Below are 24,956 nucleotides of genomic sequence, written 5' to 3'. Positions count from 1 at the left end.
TTGTAATGAAATGTGAAATTTGTGCTTCCATCCGTAGATGTTGATGAAGCTCTTAATGAACTGGGCTCTGGAGGAGATCCTTGTGCCCTGGTACCCAGCAGTGATCCAAGAGGTTTCAGTTTGCTATGCCCTCAATGTTTAGGCAAAATTCCTTGCCCTGGTGAAGGGACCAGCTGCATTTAGACCTCAAGCAACTGAGTCTGAAAACTGTGTATGAGATTCAGCTGCTGGAAGGAAATTCTATGCTGTGGGTGCAGATGTCTGAATTGATTACAAAACATGAGCAAATAATTTAAATTATTTTGTGAATGCAGTGCTCCAGAAATGCAGAAGTGCTGTTTCTGGATGCAACTCGAGGTATCAGTGGATTCAGTGGAGTTCACCATAGAGGCTGTGATAGTCCTGGGATTTCTGCTCCCTATTCTTAAGGCACGGCTGCTGTGAGATTCACAGCAGCACCAACGTGGGTGACATGAGCTGTGACAGGTGGGATGCTGTGTAGGGATTCTTCCAGCAGTAATTAACCTCTGGATATAACTGATAGCCAGGCATGAAAGGCTCAAAATGGATATATGAGCAAAAAATTAGGGCAGAACCCCAGGCACTTCCCACTACCTAAGGTTTTTTCAATTAATATGTGTCACAGACATATTTTGTGAAAAATCCTTTCTTTAGGATTTTTCCCCTTTCTGAAAAGCTGTGGCCTCAGCAACAAAATGTAAACAATGGTTATCTGCTACTGTGGAATGCAACAGGTGGATCCGTGATAGGTCTTGGGTGAGTGTTTGGATTTACTGACCACTCACGGCAGAGCTGTTCTTGCTTTCTGCCTGGACACAGAACTTTGTTATTTCATTCCTTTTCTATTCTTAGCTAAGCAAGCTTCTGAGAATTTTTCTCTCTATTCCTATTAGCATAGTAATAATGTAATATGTAGCATAAAATAATAAATCAAGCCTTCTGAACATGAGGTCAACATTCTCGTCTCTCTCTTCACCTTGAAAAACCCTTGCAAGCCCTGTAACAAATATGGAAAGTTTTCTGACCTGTAAATTGCAGAGCCAAGGTGGAGTACAGCCTTTTGGGGACAGCATATTCCTCACTCAAGAGAACTGCTCCAGTCAGTACTGTGGATATCCAAGCAAATTATTCCAGGACTGAGGTACACCCAGAGATAATGTATTCCCAAGGATGGAGAAATCATTAAGGTCCAACCTATGTACATTCATGGAAAGTTGCTGGAGAGTGGAAAGAATTTGTTTGTTTGTTTCTGTACTTCTCCCCTGTCTATTATATAGCATAATCAACCCCATGCAAATAGAAAATCCTAATTAAATTGTTCTAAAAAGCCAATACTTAATTGTTTCCCTACATGTGACATTATTCCAGTCACTGATGTCAGAAGGCAATCCCAACCTTCTGAAATCACAATAGTCAGCTTTCTTCCTCTGGTTCTTCTTCCCTCAATTATTACAAGCAAATAGCCATCTTAGAGAACACCTGTTCTCTGCAAGTGCCTGGAGCTTCCCTGTGGTGCTTGAGCCTCTGAGGGCTGTAACATGCCTGCCAGCTTGCTCTGAACAGATTGCCCCAGAGAGGGACACAGGAGCACAGACTGTGAACGGGGTGAGGTGATTCGGGGAGTAGATGGAGGAAGATGTGCTTGTCCTAGGGCCATAGCAAGCTGCTGATCTAAGAATAAAATTCTGGTGAACTACACACCAGGCTTACTAGGAAAAGTTTGTAGGTTCAGTATTAATCTCAGCTAGTAAGGAACACTAAGATCTATAATTACGTATGGTAGGTTTGCTATGAAAGTGGTATCTCTGAGGGAAAAAAGTGGAATGTTTAGAAAATTCAACAGTTTTACCATAACTGGAAAGAATCTGGGTTTCTCTCTGTTATATTCACTGCTCTGCTGTTTGATCTCATTAACTCAGTGATTTCCAAAATGGGCTTCTGTGTCATATTTGCAGATGTGTTTTTCATCTTAACTTTCTAGTGAGTTTTGGGTGTACCCTGTCAGAGAGTAAAAGTATGTGTCCAAGGTTTTCCAAGGGTTTCTTCTATATTATGGCTCTGTTTTGAGCTTTGCTTGGGATCAGGTATCATATATGTTTGCTGTTTTGCAAGCCTTAACCACTGAAAATTTGTGATGGAGAAAGTCAGAAAAAACACCAAACTTTCATCTTGTGTTCAGCAACTGAATCCAGCCCCTGCCAGTGGAGCACAGAAAGCACAACTCATCTTCTAGAAACTGAGCCAAAAATCAGCCCCAAACATAACAACTGCAGAGCCCATAAAAACTTTGCTGTCTGGTAATTGGTTGCATGCCAAAGACTAAATTTAGATTGAATTACTCCAATGAGTTGTTTAGGGAAAAAATTTTTACATGTATTTAAAACCTAAAAACTTGCTTCCATTTTGATGCACATCCTCAAACTTACTGACTTTGGGGAGGGAAGTGGGGTGCTGGTCTTGAATAATTTACCAAAGACGACTCAGGAAAGACTGTCACAGCAGAGAACTGAACCCAAACAACCCATGCTTCAGCTATCAACAGGGTTACAGAACTTCCTGAGCATATCAAAATTCACTGTGAGATAAATAGTCCTTCTATCACTCCTTGGAAAAAACCCACCTTATATATGAAATGCAGAACAGGTAAGGGCAACCTGTGTGGCACTTTAAACAGCAACAAACCACCCCTCCTTTCTTTGTTAAGTGTGGTGAGTTTGACAATTTTCCAAAAAAAGTTTTGACCTAATTTGGAAAAGTTCTCAGTACAAGCACCTACGGATAAGCCAGAGAAAAGCCACGGAAAACATAATTTTGTTGTATACATAAATACAGGGAAATCCAAATGCATTCAAGCCTGGCTTCAAGCTATAGGCAACTGCTTGTCTAATTTCAGCTCAAGTGTTGGCTTGTTACAGGAATTTTGCATGAATGGATGCTGCTCATCAAGGTCATGAATGTGACTGAATTCAGGCCAATCACTGCACCTGGAATTAACGTTCCAGTTCTTCACCTCCGCTGAGAACTCAACCATAAAGTCTCAATTAAGGTCTGGCCAAGGCTCAGTGAAGCATGAGTGGAGATTTTCTTATGTAAATAAGATAGCAGTCAACTCATTTAACAAAATTTCAACAGTAATTGAGCAGCAACTGGCTCATATTGTGTCTTTCACTTCATCTTGTGCTCGATTAAACAGACAAGGGCTTGGCCACATTCCCTCTTATTTTCCCAAGTCCTTACTTGCCCAGTATCATTTGAGGCCTGACAATTGTTTCTGACGGAATCCTGTGTTGGACTAATTGTATAGATTTTTCTAGATTTGTCTAGATCTTTATTGGACAGCTACTAGTTCTGAGTTTTTATTTGCACTGGGTAATGAAGGCTCAGATCCAAAGACATTATATTGCAAAAAATAAGTAAATTCCTATTTTAAGATGCTGTCTTGATATTAACCTCCAGTCACTGGGTGGTTGGTTACTTGCTTTTTAGAGCTTTTTGTGGTTAATTTTTTGATATTGGGTTGTTTGTAGGTTTTTTTGCGTGGGGGGGATTTGCTGTTTTGTTTTGCTTTGGATACTGTGGTTGGGGGGAAAAAAGGGTGTGTATTGTATTGTTTCTCCAGATGAGTATTCCAGTTTTCTGTGGAGTACTGAGTCAGATGTCTAATTAGGGCAAATCATCACTGAACTGCTGATGTAAGTGTATCTATAACAGAATTTATGTCAATTCCTATATCTTGTCTATCCTAGAGATTTTCATTATAAACTCTAGCAAAATATTGTGTAAAATCATAGATACACAGAATATCTAGGGTTGGAAGGGATCCTAAAGGTCATCTCGTTCAACCCCCTTTGCCATGGGCAGGGATGCTTTCCACTAGACCAGGTTGCTCCAAGCCCCATCCAACCTGGCCTTGAATAATTCCAGGGATGGGGCATCCACAGCTTCTCTGGGCAACCTGTGCCAGGGCCTCACCACCCTCATGCTAAATAATTTCTTCCTAATTTTAAATCTAAAACTTTCTTCTTTTAGTTTTTAAAAACATTCTCCCTTGTCCTGTCACTATCTGACCATATGAAATGTCCCTCTTCAGCTTTTGAATAAGCTTTCTTTAAGTACTGAAAGGCCATAAAGGAGGAATTAAACTCTGCATATTTATGTCTGTTTGTGCTCACGTGTGTGTTTTCACTGCACAATATTTTGTACCTGCATAAAAAATACTTACCTTAAAGACATAAAAGTGGCATTTGTAGTACAGGGCTATATGTAGCACATTCTGAAACTCAAATTCATTACAAAAGTTAAAAAATCTCCAAGGGGTGTTTGTGCACTGCTTTAGTCCAGTCTGGTTTTCATGTTAATGCTTTGAATCAGCTCAAGAAACTGATACTGAGGGATAGCTAAGAGAAGGGCTAAGCAGACAAGAAAAGAAAAGAACAAAGGCTTCTTAGCTGAAATAGCTAAAAAAACCTCCAAACAATAGTTTGAGCTTATGCTAATACAGTGTCGCTTTTATTACATTCATCCAGTTTTAAAAGTGCCTAAATGTTATGGTCTCTAAAGTAATTTGTAATGGAAAGTGTAACAGTCTTCAACTGCTGGACTAAATTTTTCAGTTCAAAAGAATGTGCCTGTGAGGGAGAGGAATAATGTTACACTAGTTATATAGCTCAGCAAAGGCTTGATATTGCACTGAGCATCCAGGTTTTTTTAAACCACATAGGCTGGCAAACACCATTCTTAAATTTAACAAATATAGCTGACCATCACTCTGGAGGAATTTAAGGACCTCTTTATGTCATTTCTTTAGCTAGTCATATTGTAATCATACACCACTCTAGTCATACGCAAAAAGATGAGGAAGTAAAAGAGTATCTATTAAATTAGGGCCTCTGTTGAGATTTATTGACATGGTTTGAAGACTTCCCTACAAAAGAGAATTCTCAGAAGGTTTGAAAGGGTTTTATGGTTTTATTTTCACCACATTGATAACCAGTAACTCCTCCTCCTGGTGAGACTGACCTCTAATCCATTGCTATCATTATTTTTTTTCACCCAGAAATGCTAGATGAGGCATGTGAATTAAAATGCATCTTTTCTCTCACTACAGATGGATAATGAATTTAAATCATATTACATCAAGAACGAAAACATAATCTATAATTAGGTAGGGATGGCACCTCCTCTTATAAGAATATTTCCCATGTTTTCACTTACTAATTTAAATGTTTTTTAAATTTGACTGTTCAAGGTGACATTTTCTATGCTGGTATCTGCTTCTGGCTGCTTTTTGTAATTATAACCAAGTTTATTCAGCTGTTCCCAAGAATGTAACTAGGGAGGGAAAAAGTTGGTTTTATCCATATTAAAGTTCTGCTAACCTTTGAGAAGATCCAGTGTCCTTACACTGTAGAACAGGAATTAGAGACTTGGCAAGGAAGGACACTGTTATATCAGCCTTTTTACTGTCCTCGTGTTCACCTTGCTAAGGAATAATATTAGTCAGCAAATCCTTGTTGATGGTTCACATCCAGCTGCTCTCTATTCTGTCTATTCAGAGGAAGGGCTGGATAGAGGAAGATATCTTTTCTATGCAGTTTTGGAGACCATGAGTTCTGTCTCTCTACACCCACCAATATGGCTCCCCACACATATCAGGATCAGTCATGTGAATGCAAAGAAGGAGGAGAGTTGGAGCATGATAATATAAGGCAGGAAACTGAGCAGAGAAGAGCAGTTCCAGGGTCTGTGTGAGGAAAAACTGCTGTCAAAAAAAATGGTGGAATTATAACCTAGAGCTGACTGAGAAGGAGTACTGGGGTATAACACAGGGATGAGCTGGACTGGGAAACAATGAGGTGGAAAGACCAGGACAATGTCAGTAAGCATGGAAACAGGAGCAGGTGTACAATGAGAAATTATTCTGATTCACTGGGGCCTTCTTGTAAAAAAAAAGTCCAAAGAGCTGAAATGTGGAACCCTGGAGTACAGACAAGAAATTGGGAAGGGGTACCAAGGGGTCATGTGAAAGAGCTCTGATGCAGCAGGACAATGGAAAAGATTGGGTGCATGAAGAGATAGGGGCAGGGTAAGGATAGTGAGAACAGAAAGGGAGAGAGGTAAGGAGTATTTGGTCAGGAAATCCATCAGAGAAAATGGAAGAGCAGCTTAAGAAGAGCTACCTGACTTAGATGAAAGTTGCAGTGGTACCAGTCACAACAGTACGGCTGATGAGAGACAAAAATTCACTCTGAAGGCGCAGAGAATTCATGCCTGAGAAAGAACTGTAGAACTGTGTTCCTTGGTACCATTCTGCTTCTTCTGGTTCCTTGGTACCACCAGCCTCGGTGTGGGGCAAGATAATGCACTATGGAAAAGTGTCCCTTTTGGGATAGACTTGCAGCAAGTCAGTGCTTCACCAAACTGTGGAGTAACTGTTGTTGGTAGTGATGGCATAAGCAAGTCTTTACACACAGACATAAATACTACAGAAGAAGTTAATTATATTTGAAAAGCAAGACCCTGAAATTAGGGTTTTTCACAAATAATTTTCATTTTCTTTTAAAATCCTTTTGCTTTTAAAGCACGTTTTATAAATGGAAAAATACTCAATGTTATCATAACTAGGCTAAAGACAAGCCCTTCAATTTCATTAATAACTAACCTGTGTTTGAAATATTGCCATGCATATTTGTGTTCTTTCAGGACTGTACCTTTGTAGCTAAAACTGCACTTTTTCCAAAACTGGGTCATGGCTAAAGCAAATATTTTATTAGGAACCTTTACTAAATATATTAAAGTTTGCCACATAGATAATAACTTAACAAATTTTTACACCCTGGAAAGAGAATGCCTTTTTAAATTTTATTTTTATTTTTTTTGAAGTCAAGGAGAGAAAATCTACATAACTAGTACATTGAACCTAATGAACTTGTTCAGCATTATTGTACAGAAATATATTCTGTTGCCTAGGATCCAGTATCCTTAAAGGGGATGGACAAGGGTCTGCAACAATAAGATGTATATAAATGAATACCTATGCTACTGTAAGTTCTAGACATTATTCTTTGCTCCTGTGGTTACCCTAGGGAATATAAATGGGGGAGCAAAAGAGCTGGAGCATAGAAAGACCTCACAGATTTCTGAGTTTTTGTGCTTCAGGGGACTGTAGGAGAGGCAGAATAAATAATAAGGAGCCTTTAGGCATGCCAACTTCTATAAGTATGTCAGCATGTGCTAGGGGAGGCTATGTGGCTGTGCTGTCAGATATTTCATTCTCAGCTGACCCATGGGGAGATCATTCTGTTCCTAAATTCTACCTCCTGGAAAATCTTTCCTTAAAAGGAAAAATCAAGCAGTGAAATCACTGCAGAGTTCCCAATGCCCTCAGTCATGCCAATAATCTTAAAAAACAAAACAAAACTTCAAAATCATTTTTTCCTTTATCTTCCTTAAACCACTGTTTGCTTCTTTACTGTAATCCATGTGGTGTCTTTAGTGGACACCAGGTCCATTCCTGCAAGTGTTGTGACCCATGGGCTTTAGACTATGCTTACATTTCTACCCCTCTTTAAATGAGCACTCCAATGATAACATTGTTCTTACACGAAGGAATGAGAACAGTCTTCCATGCAGTCTGATTTCAGAGTCGTGTCAGCTTTTTTAAAGATGTGGCTCTGTGTCTGTATTCAGTTTGCATGGCCAGGTTTGGATAGCTGAGGAGAGGCTACAGCAGGAGAAGCTGCTGGAAGCTTCTCCCATGTCCGACAGAAGCAGTGCCAGGGGCTACAGGGGGGAACCTCTGCTGGCCAAGACCAAGAGCATCAGAGATGGCAGCAACACCTCTGGGATAACTTGTTTGAGGAGGAGAAAACAGTTACTGTGCAGATGTAATTGCAGCCAGACAAGAGAGGACTGAGAATATGTGAGAGGAACAACTCTGCAGACACCAAGGTCAGTGGAGAAGGAGGGGGAGGAGGTGGCCCAGGTGCTGGAGCTGAGATTCCCCTGCAGCCTGTGGGGAAGACCATGGCAAAGTCCTGATGGACTGCACCCTGTGGAAAGGACCCTGTGGAAAGAACTGTTCCAGGCTGGAACAGTTCAGGAATAACTGTAGCACATGGGAAGGACTCACACCGGAGAAGTTCATGTAGAACTGTCTCCCATGGGAGGGACCCCACCTTGGAGCAGGGCAAGGACTCCTCTCCTTGAGCAGCAGCAGAAATGTGTGATGAACTGACCATAGCCTGAACTCCCCATCTCCATGTGCCACTGGAGGGAGGAGGTAGAGCCCAGAAATGAGGGATGTGTAGGGTAAGAGCATTTTTAAGATTTGTTTTGCTTCTCATTATCTTGCTCTGATTTTGGCTGGCAATAACTTCAATTAATATCTCCAAGTCAAATCTGTTTTGCCCATTGATGGTAACTGGTGAATGATCTCTCTCTGTCCTTATCTTAACACATGAACCCTTTTTTTTTCTCTCCTCTGTCCAGTTGTGATGGGGAGTTACAGAGTGGCTTTGGTGGGTACCAGGCATCCAGTCAGGGTCACCACAGAGTTGAGATGGGTGTTCAAGGGCAGTGTTAGATAAGTGTTTCAGCACTGAAGCACTAAAATCACTAGAGAGAGAGAGAATAGGAGATAGAGGGGCAACCTCATTGCTGTCTAATCTTCCTGAGGAGGGGAAGTAGGGGGGAGATGCTGATCTCTTCTTTGTGGTATCCAGGGATAGGTCATATGAAAATGGTTCAAAGCTGTGTCTGGGGAGGTTTAAACGTGACATTAGGAAACATTTCCTTACAGAGAGGCTGGTCAAACACTGAACAGGTTTCCTAGAGAGGTGTTTTATGTACCATGCCTGTTACTGTTTAAGGAGCATTTGGACAGTCCACTTAAAAATACGCTTTAACTTTTGGACGACCCTGAAGTGATCAAGCAATTGGACTAGATGATTGTTCTAAGTCACTTCCAGTTGGAATTATTTTGTTCCATTCTATTCTGACCTAAAAAGCCATGGTCACTAACAACATTTTTTTTCCCCAGTCCCTGTGTTTATCTCTGCAGCTAATATTGTGTATATTTGGAGAAAGGCTTTTCATGAGGTAAGTGGCAGGACAGTTAGAGCCAGCCCAACACCTGGCAGGATTTATTGTGAGATGGATGTTTAGCTGCTCCAGACTGTCAATATATATACAGAATCTCAGGGCACTCGTAGGCTCTATGTGTTTTGGTTTTTTCCTATTTATAGAACACAGATTAGAAATTCCACAGATTTGGAATTTAGCTGCCTAATGTTGCACTTATATCCTTGTGTCCTTTTCCTGATTTAACCAAATTACCTTGCTGAGAACTGTAAAATCTCTGGCAGAGTGATTTTACTTTAGCAGTGCACTGGCTAAGTCTACACTCATATTTCTGATTAGCACATACATTATCTATTAGTAGCTCCAAGAGCAGGAATTACATCTTCCTTTCTGTGTCATTCCATGACATCTGCCCCAAAGCCATCCCTGATGTATGGCAGGCAATGTATTGCTGAAACACACCCAGATTCTTCACACCATATAAAAAAAAACACTGGTCTGCAAGTTTAGTTCTCTTTACAAGAAGATTTCCACAAATGCATTTTTGAATACTGGTTCAAATCCTGGAAAAAGAGAAGATAAAACCACTGGGAAGTGAAACTGTGCTGGACAGTGAGCAATGGGATTTGTACCCAGATGTTCAGCTGATCCTTCTGGGTCCTGTTGTGCTTGCATGACTGGGTATGGCTGTATGAATGCTCTTATGGGCTGATGATGCCAGGATGAGAAATGCACATGAAACAGTTCAGATCCTTATGATCTGGAATTATTATGAATCCTTATGAACTGGATCCTTCAGATCCAGTTTCAAATCTCCACTTGACTACTTGTTTGATTAATGCTAAATAACAGACATACTTGTTTAATGTTTGTTTCTAAACCAAGAAAAAAACCCCAAATAAAATTAAAAATTCAGCAAGCAAAACATCAACATCAACAGAGTATCGCTCTGACAAGTTGTGCTGCTTATGGGACTTAAGCCAGTGGATCGTGGACAGGATGCTGAAGCACTTGCCAAAAGAAGTCCAAGTTACAAACAACAGGCATAAACTTCTGACTTAGATAAAAATTTGTTTGATTTTTTTTTGGTCTTATCTATCCATATGTGATGGGTTAAGCACCATTTTTAAAAGGACAAGGAGGTGGAGAGTTGCAGCAGACTAGCCTAGACTGCAAATCCTGAGCTTAAGATAAAGCCAACTAAGACTAAACTGCGACACATGGATAAAAAGAACACGGTATTATTAATGCTTATCACTCTTTAGGTCCATACACTTCAATGACAGTTTCAAAAGGATGAACTGATAAAGGATTTCCTGGTAGTTTGACACAGTGTGTGGTGGTTCCAGTAAGCCTCTTGCTAAACAAAGAGCACCGGGGAACTTCTGAAGCCTGAATGGATGACTGACAGTGCTGAGCCTGAGAGGGAAGCACTTTATCCAGGCTTTTGTTATTTTTCTCAGCTAACTGCACCAATGCTTAAGCTGCCATCTAAGTGATTGCCTTGTTAGTCAGAGCATGAAGCAAAGCCCTAATATTTTGCAAAGTTTGTGATGCTTTCTTCTGTCATCTTAGGATGCCCAGAAACCAGTTTTCAGAACTATTGGAATTGGAGCAAAGACAGCTCTGCTATTTGGGCTGGATTCAATACATCTGAGAACTGGAGATTCTCTATCCCATTGCCCATTTTCACCACTACCCAAAAGCTTGATGAGGTTCAGGATCCAAAAAATAAAACACATACCAACTACAAATCATCCAAACATGATTTTCCTTCTTGCACTGAATGGAGCAGAAATCTGTGACACTTGAAGTCCAGAGAGCGATGCAGCAGATCAGGCCTTTCTGTGGCTTTGCCAAGTCTCACATAAACTGTATATCCATTTTCTCTGGCAGTGTCTCCTGAGCTCAAGTCTTCCTTTCCCTGCAGCTGGAATCTCCCTACAGAAATCAACATCGCAGCACTAAGAAGTGCTTATCCAGTAATGATTTGGGAGACAAAAAGATAACTTGACATGAAAAATTTCCAACTGCCTCAGGGGAGCTGAAGGAGGATAGGAATGTTCCCTCCACAGGAGGCTTAGACATCCTGGCAGAAGACAGAGAGAGAAAGGGAGGATAATTAAAATAGTTTCTCTGCAGATTCACTGAATCATGGCAATTCATAACTAGAGACACTGTAGGAGGGACAAGAAGATTTACTGGATCAAGGAGCTTCTTATAAAGGAGGAACAAATTAAGAATATTTAGCATGAAAATTAACACTGGAAGCTAAGCTTAATACTGACCCAGATAAAGATAGAAAGCTACTCCCCAACTAAAATAAAATAATTATCAGCAGAGGAAGACTCTTTAATTCTAGCCATCTAGATTTAGTTAAGGAGTAATGATATTTGGAGAGCAAGCAGGAGGGGCAGAACCAGGCACAAATCAGGCACAAACATATTAAATAGGGAGAGAAATGTAGGTCACAGAGTATTACCAGAGAAAGACAGAAAAACAACATGGCCAGACTAAGAGAATCCTTTCAAGGTGCAGTGAGCACCACATGTGAGACTGATGTACTGGCTTGGACTCAAAGCCAAAGTAGTGATGCAGTCAGATAACTTTCAGACTGTGCTTGCCAGCTCAACAGCAGCAAAAATGATTCATGAGCTGACAAAACACTTTCATGGTTTGTTTTTTTTCCCTGCAGGACTGTGGTGAAGCCTGGCTCTCACCAGAGCTTTTGGGTCACAACTCATTGCAGTGCAATCACAAGTGTTGCAGTGAAGAATGCAGAATGCGAGAAACCAAGCCTGAGAGACAATTGCTGATTTTCCCCAGTATAGTGTTTCACACTACCACAGCTGTGTGATTACAAAACTTGCCGAAACAGGGCACTCCCAACACCCTGGAGTGCTGAGCATACAGGAGAGCCTGACAAGCATCTTTGGGAGGTTGTTAGGGCCTTGTACATTCCCTTGCTGCCAAAACCAGTGCTGTGTCCTTGACAGATCCCCTGGCACCTGTCTTGTCACTGTAGTGTAGGTATGGATGTTATCATGGCACTACCCTGAAATAAGCCCACTTGTGCTTATTTAATGGTGATTCTCATCAGCAGTCTGTACTGTCTTTTTGGACAAATTATCTCAGAAAAATAGCTTCTGCCCAAGAACCATGGCAAATACATTCTTTGAAGATGACGGAAGATAATCATCTCCAATAAGGGGTGAATTTGAAAACATCACAGATAGGAATCAACTTATTCTTTAATGCTTTAAGCAAATTTCATTCATTACAATCAATTCTGTCTCTAATATCTAGAAGTTCAAGCAAGCTAAGTGCTGTCTTTATTCTGTCTTCAAAGGTTTTGGAGGAGCTGTCTGGCATCCATGTCCACTACTGGTTTTCACATGCCTAAGACTTGCAGTCCCATCTTTTAGGACACTACCTGTCAAAAAAATTTCAAGTAAGCACAGCTTCATACTAGTGGTCAAAGGATCAAATGTTCTAAGCCTTTGAGCATTTAAGTTTTGCTTGGTGTGCAAATTCTCAATATATCCTTCCTGTTTTTTTCTGTCATAAGTTGATCAAACTTATGATCAACTTATGATACCTGGCTTAAATGTCAGTCATGAGGAGGTCACTCTGAGCTGAAAGACCTCCTACCACACTTTAAGAAAACAAGGTAAATGCTTCGTTTTCTCAGCATCTTTTGAGCTCTCCACTACCACCAGCTAAGCTACTATTTTAAAATTAGCTTAAGTAAAAACTACATGGTTCTGCAGTGATGAAATGCCCTCTGTCATTTCCTATTAAAAAATGCATGACCCCCTTTCTTCATTGCACATAGCTTTAGCATATACTAGATGTTATTTCCACTCTAATAACACCCAAGGGGTTGAACATATTTATATGTACATATACGTGTTTCCAGCAGCTCTGAATTTTCTTGTAGACTTTCCTCTTTAAGCAAGTCTCTGGTAATTCAGCTGTGAAATTAAAGAAACACGGGACACTGTAGTGAGTTCTACTTTCCATTCCCCCTGTGAAGAAATCTTAATAATATTCAGTTTATGGCTGTCTATATTAAAGAGGAAATGCAAAATGCTACAGCTTCAGATAAAGAGACAAGATTCTGTAGCTGGTGGTTGGAACTGTTAATTTTCTTTCTTGAATAATCTAGATAAATACCTGCAGCATTTCAATGAAATGCACTAACTCTTTTTAGTAAATAGCAGGAACCTGGTAGTGCTGCCTTTCCTTCTGGTGGCTCTCCTTTCCTTGATTTTGGTGCTAAAGCATTGTGGAGTAGCCTAACAAATACTCCCAGATTCATCCCACCTAGTTTTAAGGCATCTAAATTAAGAACCTACTTGCCTTAGATACTCTGTATGATAGTGAAGGTGAAAAGCTAAGCAACCCTACAGAATAGGTCTCCCTTCCAAAAAACCTGCACAAAGGCTGGAACTATTCTACCCTGTCTGGGTTTCTAATGGAAATGTCTCATTAACTGTAAACCTAAAAGGAAAAAAAAAAAAAATGTCTGACCATTTCCATTTATGTGAATTGTGAATATTGCCTGACTGTAATTTGCTGGGCTTCACTGATGTGATCACAGTTTCATTCATCTTGATGCTCAAGAGTACATGGTATATTCATAATTTGAAAAATACAGGTCCATTTCTAGCTATAACAACATGTGTTAGCAAAAGGAAGACTAGGGAATGTTATAGAACAAATTTGGGGGGTTTATATTAGCTGTAAGCCTGCTCCTGGGCTGTCCAAGCACAGGCAGTTTTATGCAAAGGCTGTAGTGAGTGCAGGTTAAATAGGACCAGTGGGACAGCTTCTACCAGGTTCCTGCTGTTTCACTCTTAGCCTATATACATATATGTTTTTTATTTTTTTCTTGCAGCTAAGTACTTGCAAGCACTAAGTGACCCAAGTTCTAGCTTTAAGCAATGGAGAGAGAGAAACACACACTCAGCTATGGGTTGTCTGATCTTTCCTGGCTACTTCTTTTCAGAAAGTAGATAAATATATCTCTTTGGAGATAAACCTCTTCTTCCTTGGAGTTTGTACTACAGAGCTAACTTTGGGGTAAAACAGAAATTTTTATCACTCTGGGAGTGCTCCTTCTAACCTAATGGCTAGATGTAGCTCATAGAAAAGGACACTGAAATTTTGATGTCCACTATACAGCCATACCTCCCAAAATTCCTCTGCTTTACCTGCCAGCTCTTTGCAAGTTTTCAATACATTTATGCAGCTGCTATTGAATGCACAAATTTAAGCAACTTACCCACACCCTTCTACTCATTTTGACTGGGGTAGAGCTAATCTTCCTCACAATGCTCAGCATGGGGCTAAGTTTTCGATGAGTGTTGAAAACAGTATTGATAATATAGAGATGTTTTTGTTATTGCTGACCAAAGCTTACACAGAACCAAGTCCTTTTCTGCTTTTTCTCTGGTATGCTGCTCAGGGGGCTGAGGGTGCATGGGAGGCTGGGAGGAGACACAACTGGGATTTGTGACCCAAACTGACCAAAGGGATTTTACAGATCACATATCACTGTTAGTATACAAAGCAGAGGGAAGAAGGAAAAAATGAGGGAAGTTTGGAGTTATGGTGTTTGTCTTCCCAAATCCCCTGGAGATGGCTGGACACCTGCCTGCCCATAGAAAGTGGTGAATGAATTCCTTATTTAGCTCTGGTTTTGTGGGCAGCTTTTCCTTCCCGTATTAAGTTGTCTTTATCTCAACCCATGAATCTTCTCTCCTTTCCCCTTCTCATTCTCTCGCCAGTGCTGCTGGTGGGGGAGGGAGGGAATGGTTTTGTGGTGCTGAGTTGTCGGCTGGGCTTAGACCATAAAAACTTTTAATAATCCAAGCACCAAATGCAATTCATATTGCTTCAAAATAAGCATCTAAGATGATTCAGGTGAGTTGCTCATTTGCCACTGACTCTAAAGTATAACTCACTCATACTTAGATATTTAGCTCTTTAATACCAAAATAAGTAAGGTAAATCCCACTTTCTCATCTTGAGCTTGTGTTATTCCATCTATAAGACACTGCTGTTATTGCTCACTTGTATAACTTCTCAGCAAAAAATAATAAATTTGTGTCCTGCTATTATTATACATCTGACTTACTAGCTACCCTTATTTTCCTGCATTGCCACCATTCCTGAATGAACTTAACTAATGCAGACAGAACTTGAGAGTCTGTCAGTCATGTGGTACCTTTCACATGTATTGAGAGGGAAAAGTACTTAAAAATTTGCTCAATATCAATTAGTCACTAAGGAGACAGCAAGCAAAGTGGTGACACTATTGAATTTATACAGAAAACACTGAAGGTTAGAAACTTCAACCAGTTCCCTAGTTAAGGCAATAATGTACAATAATGAAATTGTAGGACTATCTCGCTGATGTGGAGTCTACAGCAGTTTGGGGCAGGTCTGATTCCCTTACACTCTGTACAGCAATGCATCTTGAAACTAATGAAGTGCTATGTCTTTATGAGACTTGTCATGGACAATAAGGCTAATTGCAAAAGGGAGTATTAATGTAATGACTTTACCTTCATGTCAATAAACTATGAAGGAGAATTAGAAAACTTAATGGGATTGCTTTGTTCAGCAAACTTTCTTGCTTCTTTACTTTAATATCTAATAAAGTTCTGAATGGTGCTGCTTAATACACTGGATTTAGAAGACTTTTTTATATATTAAAAATCTTGGCATTTTTTTCTATCAGAACTTCAAGTTCTCTCCACTAATCAGCACTTTAATTCTTTGCTCAGATGAGACATAAAGACCAAATATGTTTTTATGTTGGTCCAGTCAAATATAATACCATTGCTGGAGCTAAAAATATATAGTTTATTCAAATAAACCTGAATTACCTAATGTATCCAACAAACTAGCAAACAAAATGTTTTGGTCTGTGATACATGAAAGATCCAACTGGACTGTTGTACATGGAACTGGTGGTTATTATTAATGGAGGTTTCAGCTCCTAATCCCTTGTTTCTCTCTGGGGAAAATGCAAGGGAATTTTTCTGAAGTTCTTCTACACTACCCAGTCTATCCAGCTGGCACTGATAATCACCAGCAGTAAAGCAGTGAATACCAGCTGACATTATAGAGGGCAGGTTTTTGATCAAAACTACTCTAACAAACACAAATGTCCACTGCTATTTCTAATTGTTTAAAGAAATGAGAACTTAGTAACTTTGGCTATTATTTGGGAGATGTGGTACTGGCCCTACTTATTCAGCCTCTTGGGAGAGAATTAGACAATAAAGCAGTATATTCACCAAAAAACTTAAAAAATCAAATCTGAAAATAAAGCTATCATTACATTGATATGAAAACTGCAAGCAAAGTACTCTTGAGACAGAAAACATAAAACTATCAGCAACATTTTAGCTGCTCAAACAGTATAAGCCGTAGCAAAGAGTGACTGTGGTTTGAAGGACAACTTTATAGATTTTCTAAGGTTCATTGCCCCCAAGATATGGCAGAAATGGAAGAATAAAACAAATAAAGAAAAATGTTTAAAAAGGCAGTTATGATTATGAAAATAATTTAAAAAACTATCTGTACAAAGCAGTGTCATTTCGGCTATTCGCATTTCAATAGATGACAAATAAAAGAGGTGATGGATAGTAAAGAGAGGAATGTGGATGTGTCATACAGTTTTAAGGCAAGTTTTATATTGAAAAGAAGAAAGTGGTTTATTAGTCAAGTAATTAATCTGTGCAAGTCATTGTCACAAGATAAAATGGAGCTAAGACTTACAGAAGGATTTGAAAAAGCTCAGGTATTTCTGTTCATAATAAAACTTTCATCTCTTCATCAGAGAGACTGTATCATGTACAAAACCTCTCATATCACTGATGCTATCCATGCTGGGCACATCAGATTAGATTAGATTTTCTAACATCATATAGAAGTTCCATTGGGCCTTTATGCCATGTGACTCATTGCAGTGTGACCTTGGTAAGGCAGAAGGTGTGGAGCACATCATCATATGGGACAACCAGCATGGATTTATGAAAAGCAGGTACTGCTTGACTAACCTGATCTCCTTCTATGACAGGATGACCCACTTAGAGAATGAGCTAAGACAGTGGACATTGTTTATCTAGGCCTTAGTAAAGCCTCACACTCCATTTCCCATGGCATTCTCCTGGAGAAACTGGCTTCCATAGGATTGGTGCACTGTTTGCTGGGCAAAAAAACAGGGTTGGGGCCAGGTCCATTTTATATCTTTATCAATGATCTGGACAAGGGGATTGAGTGTTCCCTTGGTGAGTTTGTACATGAAAAGTTAGATAGGAATTTTGATCTGCTGGAGGGTGGGAAGATGGATCTGGAAAGGCTGGTTTAAAGGACAGAGGCCATCTTTATGAGGTGCAATAAGGTAAATGAACACAACCAACCCCATGTAGAGCCACACTGGCTGGCAAACTTCCTGGTAGAAAAAGACCCTGAGGGTGTTCATTGACAGTGACTGAACATAAGACAGAAATGCATTCAACTTACCTCAAGTTGGGCCACGAGGTTTAGCTGGATGCTAGGAAACATTTCTTCACTGCAAGGGTTGTCAAACACTGGGACAGGCTGCCCAGAGCAGTGGTGGAGTCACCATCCCTGGAGGGAATTAAAAGACATGCAGTTGCGGCACTTGGGGATGTAATTTAATGGTAGTCTTAGCACTATTGGGTTCATGGTTTGACTCTATGATCTTATTCATCATTGTTACCATGCACTAACCTGAGTTACTGTACTCCTGCCATGCTCTGTTTTATCATTGGGATCATTCTGACAGCATCTAGCCTATTCTTCTTTTTCAATTCATTGAGTTTTAAGTTGCCAAGAGTTTTCAACTTTCCTATAAATCAGTGTTGATCTGTGGCTAAAGACATAAATATCTATAAACTTCTGAATAACACTGTATTAGGATTTACAACATGCGACGTACAACTTGTGTCTTCTTCCCCCTCAATAGCATTTTTGTTCCCTGATATTTCTTCCTCCTATCTATTGATTGTCGTAAAAATTAATTATGGTAAACAGAATATAAATTCTTTCCCTGTGGTCCTGAAGATCTGTGTTAGAGAAACATGTGCATCTTCAGTGTTACAGTGAGAGGGACTCCTGGAGGTGTCCTGGGAATTCTGAGAACTCTTGAGTGAAATTAACCCAAGTCTGTTCTCCTCCTTCTCAAAGGACATCCAGATTTAAAACACTAAGGACCCTCTGTGCCATTGCTCCCTACCTCAAATAAGAGTGGTGAGTCATTTCCCTGCTCTTTCAGGGGTTAAAAAAAGATTCCTTTGCTCTACAAAAAAATTCAGGCCAGGCTTTTTTGGGTTTTTTTTCCTTCTTGATCTACACAGATGAAGGTCAGAGATATGAAACTGTTTTCTCTGTCTGTTATTTTTTACCCATATTTCCAATATCTGTGCAAAATTTAATGGAGTGTTTCAAGTTTAGAAAGATATAAAATCACAGTTTCAAACTCACATGACAAATTTGGGTTGAAATAACCAAAGCTTTCTCAAGTCTATAAGCAAACTGGGTGCTACAATGGAAAGTTCTGAATAAGCTTAATAAAAGCTGATGCCTGCAGCCCTGCCTAGAATAAGCACATAGAGAAGTTGCATTGAAAAAACCAGCATGTTAATAACCATGAAATTCTCTTTAGCCTTTAAAAGAACAAATCTACATCTCTTAGTATGAAACCCACTGTTGGAAAAAATTCCCATAACTTTCTCCTTAGGAGGCTGACATGTAGGAAGATATGGATGCAGGGAACAATAATGAGGGGACTACAAAATGAGGGTCTGAATGCAGATCTGCAGGGGAACACAAGCAAACTGTGAGGTTATTTAAGTTTTCAAAAGTCAATTAGCAGTTGATGGAGAGATAAATTTAAACAGGCATAAATCTATTTCTTTGGTTGATAAAAGAAGATTATACATATGGAATTCTTAAAATTATAGGGGAATAGACAGCGTAAAGAGCAAAGTTTCTTTCCAACTTCATTAACACAGCACTGGTTTCTCTATTCATGATCTTCTGGTGCTTTTATCTAATGCAGTTAACAGTAATTACATAATTGTTAATCTTTCTGACTAGAAGGGAGTCTTATAATAAGAGTGTAGTAAGCTGCTATCATTCCTTTACTAAGCTTTTAAAATTTTTCTGGTTCTCTTTCACTATGTTAACTGTAAATTTTCCTTGTTGCTAGCAATTATTACTTCAAGCAATATTTTTTAGGGGTTATTTTTAGCCAGCCTTTTGAAGCAGCAAGGTTAAAGTTGGCACAGCATATGCCATAGCATGTCATGCTCACTCCTTTACAGGCAGGGCCAGTCATGAAGGCAACTCACATCTATTCAATACAAAAATTTTTCCTTTACATGAGCCCTGCCCATTTTGTGACAGAAAATTAAAAAGTTTCCATAGAATTTTTCTTCAGAGATAAATACAAACATACACATTATCCATTGTCTATGGATCTCCCAAACTGGTTTCCTGCAGTTTAGACACCATCTTGCAAACAAATTTAGCTTTGTGTCTTTGAAACATGTTTCCCCCTAGATTTGTCAGAAAACAGAACAATCAACATTCAAGATCATATAGCATTGAGTTTCTAAGGATTAAAAAAAATGGTTCTAATAGAAATTGTGTCTTTCTCTCTTATAATGACAATTTTATCCTTCTCAAATCTAAACTCCCATCTAATTTTAACTTTTCAATTGAAACTTCCACTGGGTTGTTGTGTGACTATTGTAACAAATCTCAACAGTAACAATTTTCAGTTCTTCTTCTTCCTTTGCTGCATTACTCTTTGCACAGGTAATTTTTCTCCTCTTTTATTTCATTGTTTTTACCTTGTCAAATATATCTGTGGTATCATAAATTTGAGCTGGAGCAGCATTTTGCTTCTGCCAGTTTGGTTGTTGGTTCAGTGTATTCCTGGCTGCCCAGAAAAACTGAATCCAGATTTCCAGCTCAGGTCTCCCTCAGTTCTGAATGGAGAGAAGGATTGTGTCGTGAGGCTTACTCCTGCATATACTATTTTTTTTTTTAATTTGTGGGGGTTGTCCTACAACCTGTCATTGTGATTCATGGTCGTTTGTGAATAATAAAAATATATTTTTCTATAAACCTGCAACCCAACTATTTCTTCACTAGTCTGCATTAGGAAACCTGACTGGTTTTGCCTAAGAACAGTATCCGTGTCCCAGTCATGAAGTATCAGCATTTTTGTCAATTCTCACTTCCAGTTCCACAGCATCACCTGGATTCCTGCCCTCCAGTTCTTCAGGCACTCTCCAATCAATGCCACCTGCAAAATTGCAAAGATCATAATAGCTCGTTAATGAAAATACTGAATAGCAACAGATTCAAAACTGGTCCTTAAGGGACAACATTAAATTCATCCTTCAATTTCAACACTGCATCATTACACATAATTTCAAAGCATGTTTCCCTATGCTATGCACTAAATTGCCTTCTTACATTTTTCCTTCCTCTGTTTTTATGAATTACTGTGGAAGACTATCAAATAGTTTGCTCTTGAAGCTGAGGTGTGCAATGTAGGACATTCTCCATACACCCATTTACTCTAAAAGATATGAAATTAGGTTTAATTTGGTATTATTTATACATATTCTGTTTATGGCTGTTATTTTGTTGATGACTTTCAGGTGAATGGGATTATTTCTTTAACTTTTTCTTCCAGGAACTGATTTCCATTTCCCCCCTCATGTGTGGAGGGAGAGGCTCTCACCCTCCTTACGGGGTTGCCCCCTCTCTGGGCAGCCATAGGAGGACAATGGCAAAAGGCCAACCACAGCAAACACTCAGCCCTGCTTATATGGAGGTTGCCCAGCACTGAGAAGGTGCCCTAGGTATGCCAGGAATGCTCTTTGCCCAGAGGGCCTCTTGTGCCCCCTCTTCAGCTCCAAGCCACTCCTCTTGGTCCGTCTTGCCTCGCTGTCCCTCACCTTCTGCCAAAGTACAACACATTCAGGCCAGAGTTACCTGAATTATTATTATTATGCCCTCAGCATCACTTGGGGCACCCACTTCTCCCTCAGTGCCCATTCTGGTCCCTACAGATTACCTCAGATTTTCCTTCCAAAATGCTTAATTGCATAGAGATTACCCCAGATTTTCCCCTCACAAACAGAAACACTTTGCAGTTCTGTGACGGCACAGGCCCAATTATTTTTACCATAAATTCCCTGTTCTTGATTTTTCAATTGTCCACAATCATTTCTCCCCAGGATAACATTTCTTATCATTCTTTCATTCTCACCCTACAGGTTTTCAATCCCTGCTTTACATATCCATTTCAGATGTGCATCCCAGTTTTACTGTGACAAGACATTATCCTGTCTTATTTTCTCCCCATAGCATTCAGGTAACCTTCTTCCAGCTTGTTCTTTCTTGCTCTGTCATTTCCTATGAACATCCCCAATCACACCCTTCAGCTTTACTTCCCCCCTCATGGAAATAAAGTACTTTACCCTTCTGGATGCTCTCTGGACAAACCCAGTTTGGGAACAGTCTCCTTGCAGGGGCACTTTGACTCAGTCGGTGTGACTGCTTGCAGCACTCACAGATGACCCCAGAACCATAACCACAGTGTTCTGCCATTTCCAGGACTGGAGATCTCAGTCAACATCTTCAGGACATTGAATTACTAAACAGGTATCCATTATTAATATTTTTTTTTAAGGCTGTAATGTAAGCAGTTTTTTTACAGTCGTGGTACGTGAAGAAAAACAGTGCCCATCTGAAGCAAAGGCCACTACCCTCTTCCCCCTGATAATTTTTAGCCTTCATTCCATACTTTAGGAAAGTTAGAGACAGGTTTACCATAGTGCTTTGAAGGCTTTTTTGTACCTTGAGAGCAGGGTTTGACAGCCTCACCTCTAGGATGGCTCTGTGCCCAGAGAAACTGCCAGAGAGCCGAGCCCCATGGAGACAAAGGCACACGACAAACCCTCACACAGCTTCAGAGCTGCTGGGAGAGGAGAATCTGATCTACTGACTTGTTCCCAAAATAGCCCCTGGTGGGAGGTGACTGACTGCCTAATACCTGTGGTGTTTCCATTACCGATTGAGATGAAGTCTGTTGCCAGGAATCCTGGGGTGGTTTCCTTGACAACCAGAAGAAATGCACAACTGAGATGCACATGACTTTTCAGGTGTTTTTTTTTTAACTCCTCTGAAACAATGAGCTGCCCTACCAGAACTCAGATAAATAAAACCGAGGTGTACAGTCAAATGGTGAATAGCATTCATGTTCAAGGGCAAATTTGAGCTGAGCCTGAAATCTCCCATGAAACAAACCCTCGAGAGAGCAACCAGCCTGGCAATATTTCTCCTATCCAATAGAGATCTTGCAAGATTATCTACTTTGTTATTTTTAGCCTTTATATGAGAAATTTCAAGAGATAGAAGGTATTTCCACGAGAGAGATAGATATATCTAACATTAAATTAATTGGAATGTCCCTATTAAATCCAAAGCCTTCAAATTTCAAAGTTGATTGCAGACAATGCACTGTTCATCAGAAGCACTAGGGGCATTTATTGAAATCAGAACATATTTTGAAATTATTTTAACAAGACAGTGTAAATTTTAAGCCCAAGTACACAACATTAATAGGACTAACAATATCTTATTACTCATTGTTTGTATGTAGATGTGGACACAAATTTTCCATGGACAGTAAATTCACATTTTTGTGTATTCAAGTTGTACTGATAAACCATTTAAGCCTTATTATGGCCAATATCCTTCAATAAAGATTTCCATTGTAAAATATTGAAATGTATTATATGAGAATTTCAAAAGGAAATGTTCTTTTAGGTTTCATATTTTTGGCATTTTGTTTGACAAATTGCCTACTCTTTAAGGGAAATTAAAATAAAATTAAATTAAAAAATAAAATAAAATAAAATAAAATAAAATAAAATAAAATAAAATAAAATAAAATAAAATAAAATAAAATAAAATAAAATAAAATAAAATAAAATAAAATAGTACCCCAAGAAATATCATGTACAATAGATTGACAAGTAGTGTTAAGACCAAAAATATATTAGGGATTTTTTGGCTTTTGTTTTTAGCCCTTTTACATGAAGAACCAAAATATTACTATTCCAGTTGAACACAGGGTTTTATTTTTGCATTTAGTACATAGTCAGAAACATCCTTTTCCCTGCTTTGTGCTTGGGAGGAATAAGTACATGTGAGGAAAGTAAGGAGAAATTGAAAGGGATGCCATGGATCAAATAAGCAAAGTAGGAGTAAAGAAGGGACTTATTGAAGGTGACAAGCCAGATGACAAATGTAAATGTTTTTGAACTCTATCTGCTGACATCAGGAGGTTGAATTCACTCACTTTCCTGTTAGTGTTGATGGATGACAATCACTGGAGAAGCACTGAGGTCCAGAAATAATTTTTTTTTAGTTAAGAATCTGGAGTATATTATCCCAGATAAAATGTTGGCTGGCAGATCATAAGAAATTTCAGAAAACTTCCCTAAATTTTACCTGTGGCTCAGAGAGTGAGCTGCTGGAAGAGGAAGGTAATAAAGTGTTACTGTGGCAAAAAATAGCTATAGAATACAAAGGGTGTTGCATAAGGAAATAAATCATCCCAGTCTGTCATCTGTGGGAGTCAGGCAAAAAATATCTGAAAAGGAGTGAGAGTGGAAGCAAACCAGGTAATATAGAAAAATGTGCACTATTAAAGTAATCAGGAAAAGCAGGGTTAACCTGGACATTTTAAATGAGGACAGTGCATGCAACCGAATGAATCATTAGTAGAGATTTAGGTGCTTTTCTAAAACAGATTACATTCATAATAAATAGACTTGAGCAGAGAATTTTAAAACCATATTAGTGGTAAAGGTTGATGCTTGGGGCCACATTAGCTCAGCACCAAGCTCTGATCTGTCATAGATCAATGAAATGTAGCAAGCCTGAATTGCTGATTCAATTTAGTATTCATTTACTTTCAGAGCAGAGCATAAATAGTAAGGAAGAAAATGTGAAACATGATCTCTGAGACCAAGATCATTTTCTAAGGGGAACTTAGCATGCATGCATGCATTCGTTTTGTGAGGATTTAGGGAGCCAAGTACTGAAAGAGCCCAATCAGTTTTGAAGCTGAATCTGCCCCAGTGCCCCAAAGGCCTTTTACCCCTAAAGTTGAAAGAAACTTTGTCTTCCTCTGCAGCAGAGGCTGAACACAACCAGGTTGAGTGCATGACAACAAACCTCTGCAGAGTGGCAGTGAAAGCCCCCAGCAAATGTGTGGTGATTGTAATTTATGATTTAAAATCATAGAGTCACAAAATATCTCAGGTTGGAGGGGACCCTTAAGGATCACTGAGTACAACTCCCCACTCCTTGCAAAACTACTTAAAAATAAACCCTACAATAAGAGCATTGTCCAAACCCTCCTAGAACTCTGAGCAGCTTGATGTGTGACCACTTCCCTGGATAGCCTCTTCCAGGGAATGACCACCTCTCCATGCAGAAGCTTTTCCCCATGTCCCATCTGAGCTTCCCCTGATGCATCTTGATTGTATTTCTTAGAGAAAGGTGCAGCCTCTTCTCTTTTCCAAGCTGAACAAAGCAAGGCACCTCAGATGCTGTTTACAAGTCTTGTCCTCCAGGCTTTTCACCATGTTGGTTTCCCTCGTTTAGAAGCTCTTCTTTACATCCTTCTTGCTCTGAGGCACCCAAACTTGCACACAGCACTCAAGTCGAGGTCAAATTAGTGCAAAGTAAAGGTGAACAATCATCTCCCTCGACCAGGC

The 24,956-nt window shown here is 39.5% G+C and overlaps 1 long non-coding RNA gene across 1 annotated transcript in view; it reads right to left on the bottom strand.

The window, feature by feature from the left end:
• Positions 1 to 24,956, bottom strand: part of LOC134417051 (uncharacterized) — a 111,732-nt gene that overhangs the window by 17,027 nt on the left and 69,749 nt on the right. The window contains exons 3-5 of the long non-coding RNA XR_010027491.1: positions 20,320 to 20,458; positions 17,644 to 17,751; positions 10,847 to 11,191 (exon numbers count right to left, since the gene is read on the bottom strand). This is a non-coding gene — a long non-coding RNA (uncharacterized LOC134417051). The remainder of the gene's footprint in view (positions 1 to 10,846; positions 11,192 to 17,643; positions 17,752 to 20,319; positions 20,459 to 24,956) is intronic.

The sequence above is a fragment of the Melospiza melodia genome, chromosome 4, assembly GCF_035770615.1.
Source record: "Melospiza melodia melodia isolate bMelMel2 chromosome 4, bMelMel2.pri, whole genome shotgun sequence".
Classification (NCBI taxonomy): Eukaryota; Metazoa; Chordata; class Aves; order Passeriformes; family Passerellidae; genus Melospiza; species Melospiza melodia.
Note: the sequence above shows the minus strand (reverse complement) of the source record. Positions and strands in the feature narration are given on the sequence as shown.